The sequence below is a fragment of the Ambystoma mexicanum genome, chromosome 1p (assembly GCF_040938575.1).
Source record: "Ambystoma mexicanum isolate Mex_15411 chromosome 1p, UKY_AmexF1_1, whole genome shotgun sequence".
NCBI classification, from domain to species: Eukaryota; Metazoa; Chordata; class Amphibia; order Caudata; family Ambystomatidae; genus Ambystoma; species Ambystoma mexicanum.
Genome location: NC_090921.1, coordinates 1,027,420,870 through 1,027,444,539, shown reverse-complemented (window position 1 = coordinate 1,027,444,539; position 23,670 = coordinate 1,027,420,870). Strand labels below are relative to the sequence as shown.

The window sequence follows — 23,670 nt, the reverse complement described above, 5'->3', positions numbered from 1 at the left end:
GATGCCTTTTGCTTTGAGGCTGTGGCCATGTTATGTTTCTGTCCAACACCAATCTTCATTGTTTTCCTGTGAGGTGTTTTGGATCCCCATCTCTTGCTATGAACTGGCAAAACAGCAGAATCCCCTTGACAATCTTGATTTCTCAAGGGAAATGAGAGAACACTATACACCATCCAAGATATTAAAATATTGTCAAGGTCCAACACGGCTGAATACTCTGAGGAGATGGCCTGTGAGGCGCCGCCTTTCAACTTTGTATGGTGGTCAGTAACATGCGGGAGACTGCGGAGGGGGTCATTTTTTTAATTGGGAACTGATGTGCTTTTACTAAATTCGGGAACCTCACAAGCCAAATTTGTAGTATTTTGCACGAATTGCAAGAGATGTTTGAATGTCGACGGTTGAAGTGGACGCTCGTATTGAGCTTGCTAGAAACTGATTTGCCAAGCCTTCAATAGCTCAGTTGGTAGAGCGGAGGACTGTAGTGGTAAAACAGGCATCCTTCGGTCGCTGGTTCAAACCCGCCTCGAAGGACTTTTGCCAAATGCACATTTTATTGAATACTTGGAAAGTAAAATACTTGGAAAGTAAAATAACAGACAATTTATAATTATATTATATTTCATCACTGAAAATAGATGCCTTTTGCTTTGAGGCTGTGGCCACGTTATTTTTCTGTCCGACACCAATCTTCGTTGGTTTCCTGTGAGGTGTTTTGGATCCCCATCTCTTGCTATGAACTGACAAAACAGCAGAATCCCCTTGACAATCTTGATTTCTCAAGGGAAATGGGAGAACACTATACACCATCCAAGATATTAAAATATTGTCAAGGCCAAACATTGATGAATACTCTGAGGAGATGGCCTGTTAGGCGCCGCCTTTCAACTTTTCCTCCTTAGTATGGTGGTCAGTAACATGCGGGAGACTGCGGAGGCGGTCGTTTTTTTAATTGGGAACTGATATGCTTTTACTCAATTCGGGAACCTCACAAGCCAAATTTGTAGTATTTTGCACGAATTGCAAGAGATGTTTGCATGTCGACGGTTGAAGTGGAAGCTCGAATTGAGCTTGCTAGAGAACGGTTTGCCAAGCCTTCGATAGCTCAGTTGGTAGAGGGGAGGACTGTAGTGGTAAAACAGGCGTCCTTAGGTTGCTGGTTCAAATCCGGCTCGAAGGAGTTTTGCCAAATGCAAATTTTATTGAATACTTGGAAAGTAAAATACTTGGAAAATAACATAACAGACAATTTATAATTATATTATATTTCATCACTGAAAATAGATGCCTTTTGCTTTAAGGCTGTGGCCACATTATTTTTCTGTCCAACACGAATCTTCATTGGTTTCCTGTGAGGTGTTTTGGATCCCCATCTCTTGCTATGAACTGGCAAAACAGCAGAATCCCCTTGACAATCTTGATTTTTCAAGGGAAATGGGAGAACACTATACACCATCCAAGATATTAAAATAGTGTCAAGGCCCAACACGGCTGAATACTCTGAGGAGATGGCCTGTGAGGCGCCGCCTTTCAACTTTTCCCCCTTAGTATGGTGGTCAGTAACATGCGGGAGACTGCGGTAGGGGGTCATTTTTTTAATTGTGAACTGAAGTGCTTTTACTCAATTCGGGAACCTCGCAAGCCAAATTTGTAGTATTTTGCACGAATTGCAAGAGATGTTTGAATGTCGACGGTTGAAGTGGAAGCTCGTATTGAGCTTGCTAGAGACTGATGTGCCAAGCCTTCGATAGCTCAGTTGGTAGAGCAGAGGACTGTAGTGGTAAAACAGGCATCCTTAGGTCGCTGGTTCAAATCCAGATTGAAGGACTTTTGCCAAATGCAAATTTTATTGAATACTTGGAAAGTAAAATACTTGGAAAATAAAATAACAGACAATTTATAATTATATTATATTTCATCACTGAAAATAGATGCCTTTTGCTTTGAGGCTGTGGCCACGTTATTTTTCTGTCCGACACCAATCTTCGTTGGTTTCCTGTGAGGTGTTTTGGATCCCCATCTCTTGCTATGAACTGACAAAACAGCAGAATCCCCTTGACAATCTTGATTTCTCAAGGGAAATGGGAGAACACTATATACCATCCAAGATATTAAAATATTGGCAAGGCCAAACACTGATGAATACTCTGAGGAGATGGCCTGTTAGGCGCCGCCTTTCAACTTTTCCTCCTTAGTATGGTGGTCAGTAACATGCGGGAGACTGCGGAGGCGGTCGTTTTTTTAATTGGGAACTGATATGCTTTTACTCAATTCGGGAACCTCACAAGCCAAATTTGTAGTATTTTGCACGAATTGCAAGAGATGTTTGCATGTCGACGGTTGAAGTGGAAGCTCGAATTGAGCTTGCTAGAGAACGGTTTGCCAAGCCTTCGATAGCTCAGTTGGTAGAGGGGAGGACTGTAGTGGTAAAACAGGCATCCTTAGGTTGCTGGTTCAAATCCGGCTCGAAGGAGTTTTGCCAAATGCAAATTTTATTGAATACTTGGAAAGTAAAATACTTGGAAAATAACATAACAGACAATTTATAATTATATTATATTTCATCACTGAAAATAGATGCCTTTTGCTTTAAGGCTGTGGCCACATTATTTTTCTGTCCAACACGAATCTTCATTGGTTTCCTGTGAGGTGTTTTGGATCCCCATCTCTTGCTATGAACTGGCAAAACAGCAGAATCCCCTTGACAATCTTGATTTTTCAAGGGAAATGGGAGAACACTATACACCATCCAAGATATTAAAATATTGTCAAGGCCAAACACGGCTGAATACTCTGAGGAGATGGCCTGTGAGGCGCCGCCTTTCAACTTTTCCCCCTTAGTATGGTGGTCAGTAACATGCGGGAGACTGCGGTAGGGGGTCATTTTTTTAATTGTGAACTGATGTGCTTTTACTCAATTCGGGAACCTCACAAGCCAAATTTGTAGTATTTTGCACGAATTGCAAGAGATGTTTGAATGTCGACGGTTGAAGTGGAAGCTCGTATTGAGCTTGCTAGAGACTGATGTGCCAAGCCTTCGATAGCTCAGTTGGTAGAGCAGAGGACTGTAGTGGTAAAACAGGCATCCTTAGGTCGCTGGTTCAAATCCAGATTGAAGGACTTTTGCCAAATGCAAATTTTATTGAATACTTGGAAAGTAAAATACTTGGAAAATAAAATAACAGACAATTTATAATTATATTATATTTCATCACTGAAAATAGATGCCTTTTGCTTTGAGGCTGTGGCCACGTTATGTTTCTGTCCAACACCAATCTTCATTGGTTTCCTGTGAGGTGTTTTGGATCCCCATCTCTTGCTATGAACTGGCAAAACAGCAGAATCCCCTTGACAATCTTGATTTCTCAAGGGAAATGAGAGAACACTATACACCATCCAAGATATTAAAATATTGTCAAGGCCCAACACGGCTGAATACTCTGAGGAGATGGCCTGTGAGGCGCCGCCTTTCAACTTTTCCCCCTTAGTATGGTGGTCAGTAACATGCGGGAGACTGCGGAGGGGGTCATTTTTTTAATTGGGAACTGATGTGCTTTTACTCAATTCGGGAACCTCACAAGCCAAATTTGTAGTATTTTGCACGAATTGCAAGAGATGTTTCCAAGTCGACGGTTGAAGTGGAAGCTCGTATTGAGTTTGCTAGAGAATGATTTGCAAAGCCTTTGATAGCTCAGTTGGTAGAGCGGAGGATTGTAGTGGTAAAACAGGCATCCTTAGGTTGCTGGTTCAAATCCGTCTCGAAGGACTTTTGCCAAATGCAAATTTTATTGAATACTTGGAAAGTAAAATACTTGGAAAATAAAATAACAGACAATTTATAATTATATTATATTTCATCACTGAAAATAGATGCCTTTTGCTTTGAGGCTGTGGCCATGTTATGTTTCTGTCCAACACCAATCTTCATTGTTTTCCTGTGAGGTGTTTTGGATCCCCATCTCTTGCTATGAACTGGCAAAACAGCAGAATCCCCTTGACAATCTTGATTTCTCAAGGGAAATGAGAGAACACTATACACCATCCAAGATATTAAAATATTGTCAAGGTCCAACACGGCTGAATACTCTGAGGAGATGGCCTGTGAGGCGCCGCCTTTCAACTTTTCCCCCTTAGTATGGTGGTCAGTAACATGCGGGAGACTGCGGAGGGGGTCATTTTTTTAATTGGGAACTGATGTGCTTTTACTAAATTCGGGAACCTCACAAGCCAAATTTGTAGTATTTTGCACGAATTGCAAGAGATGTTTGAATGTCGACGGTTGAAGTGGACGCTCGTATTGAGCTTGCTAGAAACTGATTTGCCAAGCCTTCAATAGCTCAGTTGGTAGAGCGGAGGACTGTAGTGGTAAAACAGGCATCCTTCGGTTGCTGGTTCAAACCCGCCTCGAAGGACTTTTGCCAAATGCACATTTTATTGAATACTTGGAAAGTAAAATACTTGGAAAGTAAAATAACAGACAATTTATAATTATATTATATTTCATCACTGAAAATAGATGCCTTTTGCTTTGAGGCTGTGGCCATGTTATGTTTCTGTCCAACACCAATCTTCATTGTTTTCCTGTGAGGTGTTTTGGATCCCCATCTCTTGCTATGAACTGGCAAAACAGCAGAATCCCCTTGACAATCTTGATTTCTCAAGGGAAATGAGAGAACACTATACACCATCCAAGATATTAAAATATTGTCAAGGTCCAACACGGCTGAATACTCTGAGGAGATGGCCTGTGAGGCGCCGCCTTTCAACTTTTCCCCCTTAGTATGGTGGTCAGTAACATGCGGGAGACTGCGGAGGGGGTCATTTTTTTAATTGGGAACTGATGTGCTTTTACTAAATTCGGGAACCTCACAAGCCAAATTTGTAGTATTTTGCACGAATTGCAAGAGATGTTTGAATGTCGACGGTTGAAGTGGACGCTCGTATTGAGCTTGCTAGAAACTGATTTGCCAAGCCTTCAATAGCTCAGTTGGTAGAGCGGAGGACTGTAGTGGTAAAACAGGCATCCTTCGGTCGCTGGTTCAAACCCGCCTCGAAGGACTTTTGCCAAATGCACATTTTATTGAATACTTGGAAAGTAAAATACTTGGAAAGTAAAATAACAGACAATTTATAATTATATTATATTTCATCACTGAAAATAGATGCCTTTTGCTTTGAGGCTGTGGCCACGTTATTTTTCTGTCCGACACCAATCTTCGTTGGTTTCCTGTGAGGTGTTTTGGATCCCCATCTCTTGCTATGAACTGACAAAACAGCAGAATCCCCTTGACAATCTTGATTTCTCAAGGGAAATGGGAGAACACTATACACCATCCAAGATATTAAAATATTGTCAAGGCCAAACATTGATGAATACTCTGAGGAGATGGCCTGTTAGGCGCCGCCTTTCAACTTTTCCTCCTTAGTATGGTGTCAGTAACATGCGGGAGACTGCGGAGGCGGTCGTTTTTTTAATTGGGAACTGATATGCTTTTACTCAATTCGGGAACCTCACAAGCCAAATTTGTAGTATTTTGCACGAATTGCAAGAGATGTTTGCATGTCGACGGTTGAAGTGGAAGCTCGAATTGAGCTTGCTAGAGAACGGTTTGCCAAGCCTTCGATAGCTCAGTTGGTAGAGGGGAGGACTGTAGTGGTAAAACAGGCATCCTTAGGTTGCTGGTTCAAATCCGGCTCGAAGGAGTTTTGCCAAATGCAAATTTTATTGAATACTTGGAAAGTAAAATACTTGGAAAATAACATAACAGACAATTTATAATTATATTATATTTCATCACTGAAAATAGATGCCTTTTGCTTTAAGGCTGTGGCCACATTATTTTTCTGTCCAACACGAATCTTCATTGGTTTCCTGTGAGGTGTTTTGGATCCCCATCTCTTGCTATGAACTGGCAAAACAGCAGAATCCCCTTGACAATCTTGATTTTTCAAGGGAAATGGGAGAACACTATACACCATCCAAGATATTAAAATATTGTCAAGGCCCAACACGGCTGAATACTCTGAGGAGATGGCCTGTGAGGCGCCGCCTTTCAACTTTTCCCCCTTAGTATGGTGGTCAGTAACATGCGGGAGACTGCGGAGGGGGTCATTTTTTTAATTGGGAACTGATGTGCTTTTACTCAATTCGGGAACCTCACAAGCCAAATTTGTAGTATTTTGCACGAATTGCAAGAGATGTTTCCAAGTCGACGGTTGAAGTGGAAGCTCGTATTGAGTTTGCTAGAGAGTGATTTGCAAAGCCTTTGATAGCTCAGTTGGTAGAGCGGAGGATTGTAGTGGTAAAACAGGCATCCTTAGGTTGCTGGTTCAAATCCGTCTCGAAGGACTTTTGCCAAATGCAAATTTTATTGAATACTTGGAAAGTAAAATACTTGGAAAATAAAATAACAGACAATTTATAATTATATTATATTTCATCACTGAAAATAGATGCCTTTTGCTTTGAGGCTGTGGCCATGTTATGTTTCTGTCCAACACCAATCTTCATTGTTTTCCTGTGAGGTGTTTTGGATCCCCATCTCTTGCTATGAACTGGCAAAACAGCAGAATCCCCTTGACAATCTTGATTTCTCAAGGGAAATGAGAGAACACTATACACCATCCAAGATATTAAAATATTGTCAAGGTCCAACACGGCTGAATACTCTGAGGAGATGGCCTGTGAGGCGCCGCCTTTCAACTTTTCCCCCTTAGTATGGTGGTCAGTAACATGCGGGAGACTGCGGAGGGGGTCATTTTTTTAATTGGGAACTGATGTGCTTTTACTAAATTCGGGAACCTCACAAGCCAAATTTGTAGTATTTTGCACGAATTGCAAGAGATGTTTGAATGTCGACGGTTGAAGTGGACGCTCGTATTGAGCTTGCTAGAAACTGATTTGCCAAGCCTTCAATAGCTCAGTTGGTAGAGCGGAGGACTGTAGTGGTAAAACAGGCATCCTTCGGTCGCTGGTTCAAACCCGCCTCGAAGGACTTTTGCCAAATGCACATTTTATTGAATACTTGGAAAGTAAAATACTTGGAAAGTAAAATAACAGACAATTTATAATTATATTATATTTCATCACTGAAAATAGATGCCTTTTGCTTTGAGGCTGTGGCCACGTTATTTTTCTGTCCGACACCAATCTTCGTTGGTTTCCTGTGAGGTGTTTTGGATCCCCATCTCTTGCTATGAACTGACAAAACAGCAGAATCCCCTTGACAATCTTGATTTCTCAAGGGAAATGGGAGAACACTATACACCATCCAAGATATTAAAATATTGTCAAGGCCAAACATTGATGAATACTCTGAGGAGATGGCCTGTTAGGCGCCGCCTTTCAACTTTTCCTCCTTAGTATGGTGGTCAGTAACATGCGGGAGACTGCGGAGGCGGTCGTTTTTTTAATTGGGAACTGATATGCTTTTACTCAATTCGGGAACCTCACAAGCCAAATTTGTAGTATTTTGCACGAATTGCAAGAGATGTTTGCATGTCGACGGTTGAAGTGGAAGCTCGAATTGAGCTTGCTAGAGAACGGTTTGCCAAGCCTTCGATAGCTCAGTTGGTAGAGGGGAGGACTGTAGTGGTAAAACAGGCGTCCTTAGGTTGCTGGTTCAAATCCGGCTCGAAGGAGTTTTGCCAAATGCAAATTTTATTGAATACTTGGAAAGTAAAATACTTGGAAAATAACATAACAGACAATTTATAATTATATTATATTTCATCACTGAAAATAGATGCCTTTTGCTTTAAGGCTGTGGCCACATTATTTTTCTGTCCAACACGAATCTTCATTGGTTTCCTGTGAGGTGTTTTGGATCCCCATCTCTTGCTATGAACTGGCAAAACAGCAGAATCCCCTTGACAATCTTGATTTTTCAAGGGAAATGGGAGAACACTATACACCATCCAAGATATTAAAATAGTGTCAAGGCCCAACACGGCTGAATACTCTGAGGAGATGGCCTGTGAGGCGCCGCCTTTCAACTTTTCCCCCTTAGTATGGTGGTCAGTAACATGCGGGAGACTGCGGTAGGGGGTCATTTTTTTAATTGTGAACTGAAGTGCTTTTACTCAATTCGGGAACCTCGCAAGCCAAATTTGTAGTATTTTGCACGAATTGCAAGAGATGTTTGAATGTCGACGGTTGAAGTGGAAGCTCGTATTGAGCTTGCTAGAGACTGATGTGCCAAGCCTTCGATAGCTCAGTTGGTAGAGCAGAGGACTGTAGTGGTAAAACAGGCATCCTTAGGTCGCTGGTTCAAATCCAGATTGAAGGACTTTTGCCAAATGCAAATTTTATTGAATACTTGGAAAGTAAAATACTTGGAAAATAAAATAACAGACAATTTATAATTATATTATATTTCATCACTGAAAATAGATGCCTTTTGCTTTGAGGCTGTGGCCACGTTATTTTTCTGTCCGACACCAATCTTCGTTGGTTTCCTGTGAGGTGTTTTGGATCCCCATCTCTTGCTATGAACTGACAAAACAGCAGAATCCCCTTGACAATCTTGATTTCTCAAGGGAAATGGGAGAACACTATATACCATCCAAGATATTAAAATATTGGCAAGGCCAAACACTGATGAATACTCTGAGGAGATGGCCTGTTAGGCGCCGCCTTTCAACTTTTCCTCCTTAGTATGGTGGTCAGTAACATGCGGGAGACTGCGGAGGCGGTCGTTTTTTTAATTGGGAACTGATATGCTTTTACTCAATTCGGGAACCTCACAAGCCAAATTTGTAGTATTTTGCACGAATTGCAAGAGATGTTTGCATGTCGACGGTTGAAGTGGAAGCTCGAATTGAGCTTGCTAGAGAACGGTTTGCCAAGCCTTCGATAGCTCAGTTGGTAGAGGGGAGGACTGTAGTGGTAAAACAGGCATCCTTAGGTTGCTGGTTCAAATCCGGCTCGAAGGAGTTTTGCCAAATGCAAATTTTATTGAATACTTGGAAAGTAAAATACTTGGAAAATAACATAACAGACAATTTATAATTATATTATATTTCATCACTGAAAATAGATGCCTTTTGCTTTAAGGCTGTGGCCACATTATTTTTCTGTCCAACACGAATCTTCATTGGTTTCCTGTGAGGTGTTTTGGATCCCCATCTCTTGCTATGAACTGGCAAAACAGCAGAATCCCCTTGACAATCTTGATTTTTCAAGGGAAATGGGAGAACACTATACACCATCCAAGATATTAAAATATTGTCAAGGCCAAACACGGCTGAATACTCTGAGGAGATGGCCTGTGAGGCGCCGCCTTTCAACTTTTCCCCCTTAGTATGGTGGTCAGTAACATGCGGGAGACTGCGGTAGGGGGTCATTTTTTTAATTGTGAACTGATGTGCTTTTACTCAATTCGGGAACCTCACAAGCCAAATTTGTAGTATTTTGCACGAATTGCAAGAGATGTTTGAATGTCGACGGTTGAAGTGGAAGCTCGTATTGAGCTTGCTAGAGACTGATGTGCCAAGCCTTCGATAGCTCAGTTGGTAGAGCAGAGGACTGTAGTGGTAAAACAGGCATCCTTAGGTCGCTGGTTCAAATCCAGATTGAAGGACTTTTGCCAAATGCAAATTTTATTGAATACTTGGAAAGTAAAATACTTGGAAAATAAAATAACAGACAATTTATAATTATATTATATTTCATCACTGAAAATAGATGCCTTTTGCTTTGAGGCTGTGGCCACGTTATGTTTCTGTCCAACACCAATCTTCATTGGTTTCCTGTGAGGTGTTTTGGATCCCCATCTCTTGCTATGAACTGGCAAAACAGCAGAATCCCCTTGACAATCTTGATTTCTCAAGGGAAATGAGAGAACACTATACACCATCCAAGATATTAAAATATTGTCAAGGCCCAACACGGCTGAATACTCTGAGGAGATGGCCTGTGAGGCGCCGCCTTTCAACTTTTCCCCCTTAGTATGGTGGTCAGTAACATGCGGGAGACTGCGGAGGGGGTCATTTTTTTAATTGGGAACTGATGTGCTTTTACTCAATTCGGGAACCTCACAAGCCAAATTTGTAGTATTTTGCACGAATTGCAAGAGATGTTTCCAAGTCGACGGTTGAAGTGGAAGCTCGTATTGAGTTTGCTAGAGAATGATTTGCAAAGCCTTTGATAGCTCAGTTGGTAGAGCGGAGGATTGTAGTGGTAAAACAGGCATCCTTAGGTTGCTGGTTCAAATCCGTCTCGAAGGACTTTTGCCAAATGCAAATTTTATTGAATACTTGGAAAGTAAAATACTTGGAAAATAAAATAACAGACAATTTATAATTATATTATATTTCATCACTGAAAATAGATGCCTTTTGCTTTGAGGCTGTGGCCATGTTATGTTTCTGTCCAACACCAATCTTCATTGTTTTCCTGTGAGGTGTTTTGGATCCCCATCTCTTGCTATGAACTGGCAAAACAGCAGAATCCCCTTGACAATCTTGATTTCTCAAGGGAAATGAGAGAACACTATACACCATCCAAGATATTAAAATATTGTCAAGGTCCAACACGGCTGAATACTCTGAGGAGATGGCCTGTGAGGCGCCGCCTTTCAACTTTTCCCCCTTAGTATGGTGGTCAGTAACATGCGGGAGACTGCGGAGGGGGTCATTTTTTTAATTGGGAACTGATGTGCTTTTACTAAATTCGGGAACCTCACAAGCCAAATTTGTAGTATTTTGCACGAATTGCAAGAGATGTTTGAATGTCGACGGTTGAAGTGGACGCTCGTATTGAGCTTGCTAGAAACTGATTTGCCAAGCCTTCAATAGCTCAGTTGGTAGAGCGGAGGACTGTAGTGGTAAAACAGGCATCCTTCGGTTGCTGGTTCAAACCCGCCTCGAAGGACTTTTGCCAAATGCACATTTTATTGAATACTTGGAAAGTAAAATACTTGGAAAGTAAAATAACAGACAATTTATAATTATATTATATTTCATCACTGAAAATAGATGCCTTTTGCTTTGAGGCTGTGGCCATGTTATGTTTCTGTCCAACACCAATCTTCATTGTTTTCCTGTGAGGTGTTTTGGATCCCCATCTCTTGCTATGAACTGGCAAAACAGCAGAATCCCCTTGACAATCTTGATTTCTCAAGGGAAATGAGAGAACACTATACACCATCCAAGATATTAAAATATTGTCAAGGTCCAACACGGCTGAATACTCTGAGGAGATGGCCTGTGAGGCGCCGCCTTTCAACTTTTCCCCCTTAGTATGGTGGTCAGTAACATGCGGGAGACTGCGGAGGGGGTCATTTTTTTAATTGGGAACTGATGTGCTTTTACTAAATTCGGGAACCTCACAAGCCAAATTTGTAGTATTTTGCACGAATTGCAAGAGATGTTTGAATGTCGACGGTTGAAGTGGACGCTCGTATTGAGCTTGCTAGAAACTGATTTGCCAAGCCTTCAATAGCTCAGTTGGTAGAGCGGAGGACTGTAGTGGTAAAACAGGCATCCTTCGGTCGCTGGTTCAAACCCGCCTCGAAGGACTTTTGCCAAATGCACATTTTATTGAATACTTGGAAAGTAAAATACTTGGAAAGTAAAATAACAGACAATTTATAATTATATTATATTTCATCACTGAAAATAGATGCCTTTTGCTTTGAGGCTGTGGCCACGTTATTTTTCTGTCCGACACCAATCTTCGTTGGTTTCCTGTGAGGTGTTTTGGATCCCCATCTCTTGCTATGAACTGACAAAACAGCAGAATCCCCTTGACAATCTTGATTTCTCAAGGGAAATGGGAGAACACTATACACCATCCAAGATATTAAAATATTGTCAAGGCCAAACATTGATGAATACTCTGAGGAGATGGCCTGTTAGGCGCCGCCTTTCAACTTTTCCTCCTTAGTATGGTGTCAGTAACATGCGGGAGACTGCGGAGGCGGTCGTTTTTTTAATTGGGAACTGATATGCTTTTACTCAATTCGGGAACCTCACAAGCCAAATTTGTAGTATTTTGCACGAATTGCAAGAGATGTTTGCATGTCGACGGTTGAAGTGGAAGCTCGAATTGAGCTTGCTAGAGAACGGTTTGCCAAGCCTTCGATAGCTCAGTTGGTAGAGGGGAGGACTGTAGTGGTAAAACAGGCATCCTTAGGTTGCTGGTTCAAATCCGGCTCGAAGGAGTTTTGCCAAATGCAAATTTTATTGAATACTTGGAAAGTAAAATACTTGGAAAATAACATAACAGACAATTTATAATTATATTATATTTCATCACTGAAAATAGATGCCTTTTGCTTTAAGGCTGTGGCCACATTATTTTTCTGTCCAACACGAATCTTCATTGGTTTCCTGTGAGGTGTTTTGGATCCCCATCTCTTGCTATGAACTGGCAAAACAGCAGAATCCCCTTGACAATCTTGATTTTTCAAGGGAAATGGGAGAACACTATACACCATCCAAGATATTAAAATATTGTCAAGGCCCAACACGGCTGAATACTCTGAGGAGATGGCCTGTGAGGCGCCGCCTTTCAACTTTTCCCCCTTAGTATGGTGGTCAGTAACATGCGGGAGACTGCGGTAGGGGGTCATTTTTTTAATTGTGAACTGATGTGCTTTTACTCAATTCGGGAACCTCGCAAGCCAAATTTGTAGTATTTTGCACGAATTGCAAGAGATGTTTGAATGTCGACGGTTGAAGTGGAAGCTCGTATTGAGCTTGCTAGAGACTGATGTGCCAAGCCTTCGATAGCTCAGTTGGTAGAGCAGAGGACTGTAGTGGTAAAACAGGCATCCTTAGGTCGCTGGTTCAAATCCAGATTGAAGGACTTTTGCCAAATGCACATTTTATTGAATACTTGGAAAGTAAAATACTTGGAAAATAAAATAACAGACAATTTATAATTATATTATATTTCATCACTGAAAATAGATGCCTTTTGCTTTGAGGCTGTGGCCACGTTATTTTTCTGTCCGACACCAATCTTCGTTGGTTTCCTGTGAGGTGTTTTGGATCCCCATCTCTTGCTATGAACTGACAAAACAGCAGAATCCCCTTGACAATCTTGATTTCTCAAGGGAAATGGGAGAACACTATATACCATCCAAGATATTAAAATATTGGCAAGGCCAAACACTGATGAATACTCTGAGGAGATGGCCTGTTAGGCGCCGCCTTTCAACTTTTCCTCCTTAGTATGGTGGTCAGTAACATGCGGGAGACTGCGGAGGCGGTCGTTTTTTTAATTGGGAACTGATATGCTTTTACTCAATTCGGGAACCTCACAAGCCAAATTTGTAGTATTTTGCACGAATTGCAAGAGATGTTTGCATGTCGACGGTTGAAGTGGAAGCTCGAATTGAGCTTGCTAGAGAACGGTTTGCCAAGCCTTCGATAGCTCAGTTGGTAGAGGGGAGGACTGTAGTGGTAAAACAGGCATCCTTAGGTTGCTGGTTCAAATCCGGCTCGAAGGAGTTTTGCCAAATGCAAATTTTATTGAATACTTGGAAAGTAAAATACTTGGAAAATAACATAACAGACAATTTATAATTATATTATATTTCATCACTGAAAATAGATGCCTTTTGCTTTAAGGCTGTGGCCACATTATTTTTCTGTCCAACACGAATCTTCATTGGTTTCCTGTGAGGTGTTTTGGATCCCCATCTCTTGCTATGAACTGGCAAAACAGCAGAATCCCCTTGACAATCTTGATTTTTCAAGGGAAATGGGAGAACACTATACACCATCCAAGATATTAAAATATTGTCAAGGCCAAACACGGCTGAATACTCTGAGGAGATGGCCTGTGAGGCGCCGCCTTTCAACTTTTCCCCCTTAGTATGGTGGTCAGTAACATGCGGGAGACTGCGGTAGGGGGTCATTTTTTTAATTGTGAACTGATGTGCTTTTACTCAATTCGGGAACCTCACAAGCCAAATTTGTAGTATTTTGCACGAATTGCAAGAGATGTTTGAATGTCGACGGTTGAAGTGGAAGCTCGTATTGAGCTTGCTAGAGACTGATGTGCCAAGCCTTCGATAGCTCAGCTGGTAGAGCAGAGGACTGTAGTGGTAAAACAGGCATCCTTAGGTCGCTGGTTCAAATCCAGATTGAAGGACTTTTGCCAAATGCAAATTTTATTGAATACTTGGAAAGTAAAATACTTGGAAAATAAAATAACAGACAATTTATAATTATATTATATTTCATCACTGAAAATAGATGCCTTTTGCTTTGAGGCTGTGGCCACGTTATGTTTCTGTCCAACACCAATCTTCATTGGTTTCCTGTGAGGTGTTTTGGATCCCCATCTCTTGCTATGAACTGGCAAAACAGCAGAATCCCCTTGACAATCTTGATTTCTCAAGGGAAATGAGAGAACACTATACACCATCCAAGATATTAAAATATTGTCAAGGCCCAACATGGCTGAATACTCTGAGGAGATGGCCTGTGAGGCGCCGCCTTTCAACTTTTCCCCCTTAGTATGGTGGTCAGTAACATGCGGGAGACTGCGGAGGGGGTCATTTTTTTAATTGGGAACTGATGTGCTTTTACTCAATTCGGGAACCTCACAAGCCAAATTTGTAGTATTTTGCACGAATTGCAAGAGATGTTTACAAGTCGACGGTTGAAGTGGAAGCTTGTATTGAGTTTACTAGAGAATGATTTGCCAAGCCTTCGATAGCTCGTCGCTGGTTCAAATCCGGCTCAAAGGACTTTTGCCAAATGCACATTTTATTGAATACTTGGAAAGTAAAATACTTGGAAAGTAAAATAACAGACAATTTATAATTATATTATATTTCATCACTGAAAATAGATGCCTTTTGCTTTGAGGCTGTGGCCACGTTATTTTTCTGTCCAACACGAATCTTCATTGGTTTCCTGTGAGGTGTTTTGGATCCCCATCTCTTGCTATGAACTGGCAAAACAGCAGAATCCCCTTGACAATCTTGATTTTTCAAGGGAAATGAGAGAACACTGTACACCATCCAAGTTATTAAAATATTGTCAAGGCCCAACACGGCTGAATACTCTGAGGAGATGGCCTGTGAGGCGCCGCCTTTCAACTTTTCCCCCTTAGTATGGTGGTCAGTAACATGCGGGAGACTGCGGAGGGGGTCATTTTTTTAATTGGGAACTGATGTGCTTTTACTCAATTCGGGAACCTCACAAGCCAAATTTGTAGTATTTTGCACGAATTGCAAGAGATGTTTACAAGTCGACGGTTGAAGTGGAAGCTCGTATTGAGTTTGCTAGAGAATGATTTGCAAAGCCTTTGATAGGTCAGTTGGTAGAGCGGAGGATTGTAGTGGTAAAACAGGCATCCTTAGGTTGCTGGTTCAAATCCGTCTCGAAGGACGTTTGCCAAATGCAAATTTTATTGAATACTTGGAAAGTAAAATACTTGGAAAATAAAATAACAGACAATTTATAATTATATTATATTTCATCACTGAAAATAGATGCCTTTTGCTTTGAGTCTGTGGCCATGTTATGTTTCTGTCCAACACCAATCTTCATTGTTTTCCTGTGAGGTGTTTTGGATCCCCATCTCTTGCTATGAACTGGCAAAACAGCAGAATCCCCTTGACAATCTTGATTTCTCAAGGGAAATGAGAGAACACTATACACCATCCAAGATATTAAAATATTGTCAAGGCCCAACACGGCTGAATACTCTGAGGAGATGGCCTGTGAGGCGCCGCCTTTCAACTTTTCCCCCTTAGTATGGTGGTCAGTAACATGCGGGAGACTGCGGAGGGGGTCATTTTTTTAATTGGGAACTGATGTGCTTTTACTAAATTCGGGAACCTCACAAGCCAAATTTGTAGTATTTTGCACGAATTGCAAGAGATGTTTGAATGTCGACGGTTGAAGTGGACGCTCGTATTGAGCTTGCTAGAAACTGATTTGCCAAGCCTTCAATAGCTCAGTTGGTAGAGCGGAGGACTGTAGTGGTAAAACAGGCATCCTTCGGTCGCTGGTTCAAACCCGCCTCGAAGGACTTTTGCCAAATGCACATTTTATTGAATACTTGGAAAGTAAAATACTTGGAAAGTAAAATAACAGACAATTTATAATTATATTATATTTCATCACTGAAAATAGATGCCTTTTGCTTTGAGGCTGTGGCCACGTTATTTTTCTGTCCGACACCAATCTTCGTTGGTTTCCTGTGAGGTGTTTTGGATCCCCATCTCTTGCTATGAACTGACAAAACAGCAGAATCCCCTTGACAATCTTGATTTCTCAAGGGAAATGGGAGAACACTATACACCATCCAAGATATTAAAATATTGTCAAGGCCAAACATTGATGAATACTCTGAGGAGATGGCCTGTTAGGCGCCGCCTTTCAACTTTTCCTCCTTAGTATGGTGGTCAGTAACATGCGGGAGACTGCGGAGGCGGTCGTTTTTTTAATTGGGAACTGATATGCTTTTACTCAATTCGGGAACCTCACAAGCCAAATTTGTAGTATTTTGCACGAATTGCAAGAGATGTTTGCATGTCGACGGTTGAAGTGGAAGCTCGAATTGAGCTTGCTAGAGAACGGTTTGCCAAGCCTTCGATAGCTCAGTTGGTAGAGGGGAGGACTGTAGTGGTAAAACAGGCATCCTTAGGTTGCTGGTTCAAATCCGGCTCGAAGGAGTTTTGCCAAATGCAAATTTTATTGAATACTTGGAAAGTAAAATACTTGGAAAATAACATAACAGACAATTTATAATTATATTATATTTCATCACTGAAAATAGATGCCTTTTGCTTTAAGGCTGTGGCCACATTATTTTTCTGTCCAACACGAATCTTCATTGGTTTCCTGTGAGGTGTTTTGGATCCCCATCTCTTGCTATGAACTGGCAAAACAGCAGAATCCCCTTGACAATCTTGATTTTTCAAGGGAAATGGGAGAACACTATACACCATCCAAGATATTAAAATATTGTCAAGGCCCAACACGGCTGAATACTCTGAGGAGATGGCCTGTGAGGCGCCGCCTTTCAACTTTTCCCCCTTAGTATGGTGGTCAGTAACATGCGGGAGACTGCGGTAGGGGGTCATTTTTTTAATTGTGAACTGATGTGCTTTTACTCAATTCGGGAACCTCGCAAGCCAAATTTGTAGTATTTTGCACGAATTGCAAGAGATGTTTGAATGTCGACGGTTGAAGTGGAAGCTCGTATTGAGCTTGCTAGAGACTGATGTGCCAAGCCTTCGATAGCTCAGTTGGTAGAGCAGAGGACTGTAGTGGTAAAACAGGCATCCTTAGGTCGCTGGTTCAAATCCAGATTGAAGGACTTTTGCCAAATGCACATTTTATTGAATACTTGGAAAGTAAAATACTTGGAAAATAAAATAACAGACAATTTATAATTATATTATATTTCATCACTGAAAATAGATGCCTTTTGCTTTGAGGCTGTGGCCACGTTATTTTTCTGTCCGACACCAATCTTCGTTGGTTTCCTGTGAGGTGTTTTGGATCCCCATCTCTTGCTATGAACTGACAAAACAGCAGAATCCCCTTGACAATCTTGATTTCTCAAGGGAAATGGGAGAACACTATATACCATCCAAGATATTAAAATATTGGCAAGGCCAAACACTGATGAATACTCTGAGGAGATGGCCTGTTAGGCGCCGCCTTTCAACTTTTCCTCCTTAGTATGGTGGTCAGTAAAATGCGGGAGACTGCGGAGGCGGTCGTTTTTTTAATTGGGAACTGATATGCTTTTACTCAATTCGGGAACCTCACAAGCCAAATTTGTAGTATTTTGCACGAATTGCAAGAGATGTTTGCATGTCGACGGTTGAAGTGGAAGCTCGAATTGAGCTTGCTAGAGAACGGTTTGCCAAGCCTTCGATAGCTCAGTTGGTAGAGGGGAGGACTGTAGTGGTAAAACAGGCATCCTTAGGTTGCTGGTTCAAATCCGGCTCGAAGGAGTTTTGCCAAATGCAAATTTTATTGAATACTTGGAAAGTAAAATACTTGGAAAATAACATAACAGACAATTTATAATTATATTATATTTCATCACTGAAAATAGATGCCTTTTGCTTTAAGGCTGTGGCCACATTATTTTTCTGTCCAACACGAATCTTCATTGGTTTCCTGTGAGGTGTTTTGGATCCCCATCTCTTGCTATGAACTGGCAAAACAGCAGAATCCCCTTGACAATCTTGATTTTTCAAGGGAAATGGGAGAACACTATACACCATCCAAGATATTAAAATATTGTCAAGGCCAAACACGGCTGAATACTCTGAGGAGATGGCCTGTGAGGCGCCGCCTTTCAACTTTTCCCCCTTAGTATGGTGGTCAGTAACATGCGGGAGACTGCGGTAGGGGGTCATTTTTTTAATTGTGAACTGATGTGCTTTTACTCAATTCGGGAACCTCACAAGCCAAATTTGTAGTATTTTGCACGAATTGCAAGAGATGTTTGAATGTCGACGGTTGAAGTGGAAGCTCGTATTGAGCTTGCTAGAGACTGATGTGCCAAGCCTTCGATAGCTCAGCTGGTAGAGCAGAGGACTGTAGTGGTAAAACAGGCATCCTTAGGTCGCTGGTTCAAATCCAGATTGAAGGACTTTTGCCAAATGCAAATTTTATTGAATACTTGGAAAGTAAAATACTTGGAAAATAAAATAACAGACAATTTATAATTATATTATATTTCATCACTGAAAATAGATGCCTTTTGCTTTGAGGCTGTGGCCACGTTATGTTTCTGTCCAACACCAATCTTCATTGGTTTCCTGTGAGGTGTTTTGGATCCCCATCTCTTGCTATGAACTGGCAAAACAGCAGAATCCCCTTGACAATCTTGATTTCTCAAGGGAAATGAGAGAACACTATACACCATCCAAGATATTAAAATATTGTCAAGGCCCAACACGGCTGAATACTCTGAGGAGATGGCCTGTGAGGCGCCGCCTTTCAACTTTTCCCCCTTAGTATGGTGGTCAGTAACATGCGGGAGACTGCGGAGGGGGTCATTTTTTTAATTGGGAACTGATGTGCTTTTACTCAATTCGGGAACCTCACAAGCCAAATTTGTAGTATTTTGCACGAATTGCAAGAGATGTTTACAAGTCGACGGTTGAAGTGGAAGCTCGTATTGAGTTTGCTAGAGAATGATTTGCAAAGCCTTTGATAGGTCAGTTGGTAGAGCGGAGGATTGTAGTGGTAAAACAGGCATCCTTAGGTTGCTGGTTCAAATCCGTCTCGAAGGACGTTTGCCAAATGCAAATTTTATTGAATACTTGGAAAGTAAAATACTTGGAAAATAAAATAACAGACAATTTATAATTATATTATATTTCATCACTGAAAATAGATGCCTTTTGCTTTGAGTCTGTGGCCATGTTATGTTTCTGTCCAACACCAATCTTCATTGTTTTCCTGTGAGGTGTTTTGGATCCCCATCTCTTGCTATGAACTGGCAAAACAGCAGAATCCCCTTGACAATCTTGATTTCTCAAGGGAAATGAGAGAACACTATACACCATCCAAGATATTAAAATATTGTCAAGGCCCAACACGGCTGAATACTCTGAGGAGATGGCCTGTGAGGCGCCGCCTTTCAACTTTTCCCCCTTAGTATGGTGGTCAGTAACATGCGGGAGACTGCGGAGGGGGTCATTTTTTTAATTGGGAACTGATGTGCTTTTACTAAATTCGGGAACCTCACAAGCCAAATTTGTAGTATTTTGCACGAATTGCAAGAGATGTTTGAATGTCGACGGTTGAAGTGGATGCTCGTATTGAGCTTGCTAGAACTGATTTGCCAAGCCTTCGATAGCTCAGTTGGTAGAGCGGAGGACTGTAGTGGTAAAACAGGCATCCTTCGGTCGCTGGTTCAAACCCGCCTCGAAGGACTTTTGCCAAATGCACATTTTATTGAATACTTGGAAAGTAAAATACTTGGAAAGTAAAATAACAGACAATTTATAATTATATTATATTTCATCACTGAAAATAGATGCCTTTTGCTTTGAGGCTGTGGCCACGTTATTTTTCTGTCCGACACCAATCTTCGTTGGTTTCCTGTGAGGTGTTTTGGATCCCCATCTCTTGCTATGAACTGACAAAACAGCAGAATCCCCTTGACAATCTTGATTTCTCAAGGGAAATGGGAGAACACTATACACCATCCAAGATATTAAAATATTGTCAAGGCCAAACACTGATGAATACTCTGAGGAGATGGCCTGTTAGGCGCCGCCTTTCAACTTTTCCTCCTTAGTATGGTGGTCAGTAACATGCGGGAGACTGCGGAGGCGGTCGTTTTTTTAATTGGGAACTCATATGCTTTTACTCAATTCGGGAACCTCACAAGCCAAATTTGTAGTATTTTGCACGAATTGCAAGAGATGTTTGCATGTCGACGGTTGAAGTGGAAGCTCGAATTGAGCTTGCTAGAGAACGGTTTGCCAAGCCTTCGATAGCTCAGTTGGTAGAGGGGAGGACTGTAGTGGTAAAACAGGCATCCTTAGATCACTGGTTCAAATCCGGCTCGAAGGAGTTTTGCCAAATGCAAATTTTATTGAATACTTGGAAAGTAAAATACTTGGAAAATAACATAACAGACAATTTATAATTATATTATATTTCATCACTGAAAATAGATGCCTTTTGCTTTAAGGCTGTGGCCACATTATTTTTCTGTCCAACACGAATCTTCATTGGTTTCCTGTGAGGTGTTTTGGATCCCCATCTCTTGCTATGAACTGGCAAAACAGCAGAATCCCCTTGACAATCTTGATTTTTCAAGGGAAATGAGAGAACACTGTACACCATCCAAGATATTAAAATATTGTCAAGGCCCAACACGGCTGAATACTCTGAGGAGATGGCCTGTGAGGCGCCGCCTTTCAACTTTTCCCCCTTAGTATGGTGGTCAGTAACATGCGGGAGACTGCGGTAGGGGGTCATTTTTTTAATTGTGAACTGATGTGCTTTTACTCAATTCGGGAACCTCACAAGCCAAATTTGTAGTATTTTGCACGAATTGCAAGAGATGTTTGAATGTCGACGGTTGAAGTGGAAGCTCGTATTGAGCTTGCTAGAGACTGATGTGCCAAGCCTTTGATAGCTCAGTTGGTAGAGCAGAGGACTGTAGTGGTAAAACAGGCATCCTTAGGTCGCTGGTTCAAATCCAGATTGAAGGACTTTTGCCAAATGCAAATTTTATTGAATACTTGGAAAGTAAAATACTTGGAAAATAAAATAACAGACAATTTATAATTATATTATATTTCATCACTGAAAATAGATGCCTTTTGCTTTGAGGCTGTGGCCACGTTATGTTTCTGTCCAACACCAATCTTCATTGGTTTCCTGTGAGGTGTTTTGGATCCCCATCTCTTGCTATGAACTGGCAAAACAGCAGAATCCCCTTGACAATCTTGATTTCTCAAGGGAAATGAGAGAACACTATACACCATCCAAGATATTAAAATATTGTCAAGGCCCAACACGGCTGAATACTCTGAGGAGATGGCCTGTGAGGCGCCGCCTTTCAACTTTTCCCCCTTAGTATGGTGGTCAGTAACATGCGGGAGACTGCGGGGGGGGTCATTTTTTTAATTGTGAACTGATGTGCTTTTACTCAATTCGGGAACCTCACAAGCCAAATTTGTAGTATTTTGCATGAATTGCAAGAGATGTTTACAAGTCGACGGTTGAAGTGGAAGCTTGTATTGAGTTTACTAGAGAATGATTTGCCAAGCCTTCGATAGCTTGTCGCTGGTTCAAATCCGGCTCAAAGGACTTTTGCCAAATGCACATTTTATTGAATACTTGGAAAGTAAAATACTTGGAAAGTAAAATAACAGACAATTTATAATTATATTATATTTCATCACTGAAAATAGATGCCTTTTGCTTTGAGGCTGTGGCCACGTTATTTTTCTGTCCAACACGAATCTTCATTGGTTTCCTGTGAGGTGTTTTGGATCCCCATCTCTTGCTATGAACTGGCAAAACAGCAGAATCCCCTTGACAATCTTGATTTCTCAAGGGAAATGAGAGAACACTGTACACCATCCAAGATATTAAAATATTGTCAAGGCCCAACACGGCTGAATACTCTGAGGAGATGGCCTGTGAGGCGCCGCCTTTCAACTTTTCCCCCTTAGTATGGTGGTCAGTAACATGCGGGAGACTGCGGAGGGGGTCATTTTTTTAATTGGGAACTGATGTGCTTTTACTAAATTCGGGAACCTCACAAGCCAAATTTGTAATATTTTGCACGAATTGCAAGAGATGTTTGAATGTCGACGGTTGAAGTGGACGCTCGTATTGAGCTTGCTAGAAACTGATTTGCCAAGCCTTCGATAGCTCAGTTGGTAGAGCGGAGGACTGTAGTGATAAAACAGGCATCCTTCGGTCGCTGGTTCAAACCCGGCTCGAAGGACTTTTGCCAAATGCACATTTTATTGAATACTTGGAAAGTAAAATACTTGGAAAGTAAAATAACAGACAATTTATAATTATATTATATTTCATCACTGAAAATAGATGCCTTTTGCTTTGAGGCTGTGGCCACGTTATTTTTCTGTCCGACACCAATCTTCGTTGGTTTCCTGTGAGGTGTTTTGGATCCCCATCTCTTGCTATGAACTGACAAAACAGCAGAATCCCCTTGACAATCTTGATTTCTCAAGGGAAATGGGAGAACACTATACACCATCCAAGATATTAAAATATTGTCAAGGCCAAACACTGATGAATACTCTGAGGAGATGGCCTGTTAGGCGCCGCCTTTCAACTTTTCCTCCTTAGTATGGTGGTCAGTAACATGCGGGAGACTGCGGAGGCGGTCGTTTTTTTAATTGGGAACTGATATGCTTTTACTCAATTCGGGAACCTCACAAGCCAAATTTGTAGTATTTTGCACGAATTGCAAGAGATGTTTGCATGTCGACGGTTGAAGTGGAAGCTTGAATTGAGCTTGCTAGAGAACGGTTTGCCAAGCCTTCGATAGCTCAGTTGGTAGAGGGGAGGACTGTAGTGGTAAAACAGGCATCCATAGGTTGCTGGTTCAAATCCGGCTCGAAGGAGTTTTGCCAAATGCAAATTTTATTGAATACTTGGAAAGTAAAATACTTGGAAAATAACATAACAGACAATTTATAATTATATTATATTTCATCACTGAAAATAGATGCCTTTTGCTTTGAGGCTGTGGCCACATTATTTTTCTGTCCAACACGAATCTTCATTGGTTTCCTGTGAGGTGTTTTGGATCCCCATCTCTTGCTATGAACTGGCAAAACAGCAGAATCCCCTTGACAATCTTGATTTTTCAAGGGAAATGAGAGAACACTATACACCATCCAAGATATTAAAATATTGTCAAGGCCCAACACGGCTGAATACTCTGAGGAGATGGCCTGTGAGGCGCCGCCTTTCAACTTTTCACCCTTAGTATGGTGGTCAGTAACATGCGGGAGACTGCGGTAGGGGGTCATTTTTTTAATTGTGAACTGATGTGCTTTTACTCAATTCGGGAACCTCACAAGCCAAATTTGTAGTATTTTGCACGAATTGCAAGAGATGTTTGAATGTCGATGGTTGAAGTGGAAGCTCGTATTGAGCTTGCTAGAGACTGATGTGCCAAGCCTTCGATAGCTCAGTTGGTAGAGCAGAGGACTGTAGTGGTAAAACAGG

At 41.4% G+C, this 23,670-nt stretch overlaps 1 non-coding gene across 1 annotated transcript; it reads left to right on the top strand.

Moving 5' to 3' along the window:
- The first annotated feature begins 22,328 nt into the window (after window positions 1-22,328).
- Window positions 22,329-22,414, top strand: TRNAY-GUA (transfer RNA tyrosine (anticodon GUA)). The gene is given in 2 exon segments: window positions 22,329-22,365; window positions 22,379-22,414. It is a non-coding gene; the product is annotated as a tRNA-Tyr (tRNA).
- The last annotated feature ends 1,256 nt before the right edge of the window (window positions 22,415-23,670 follow it).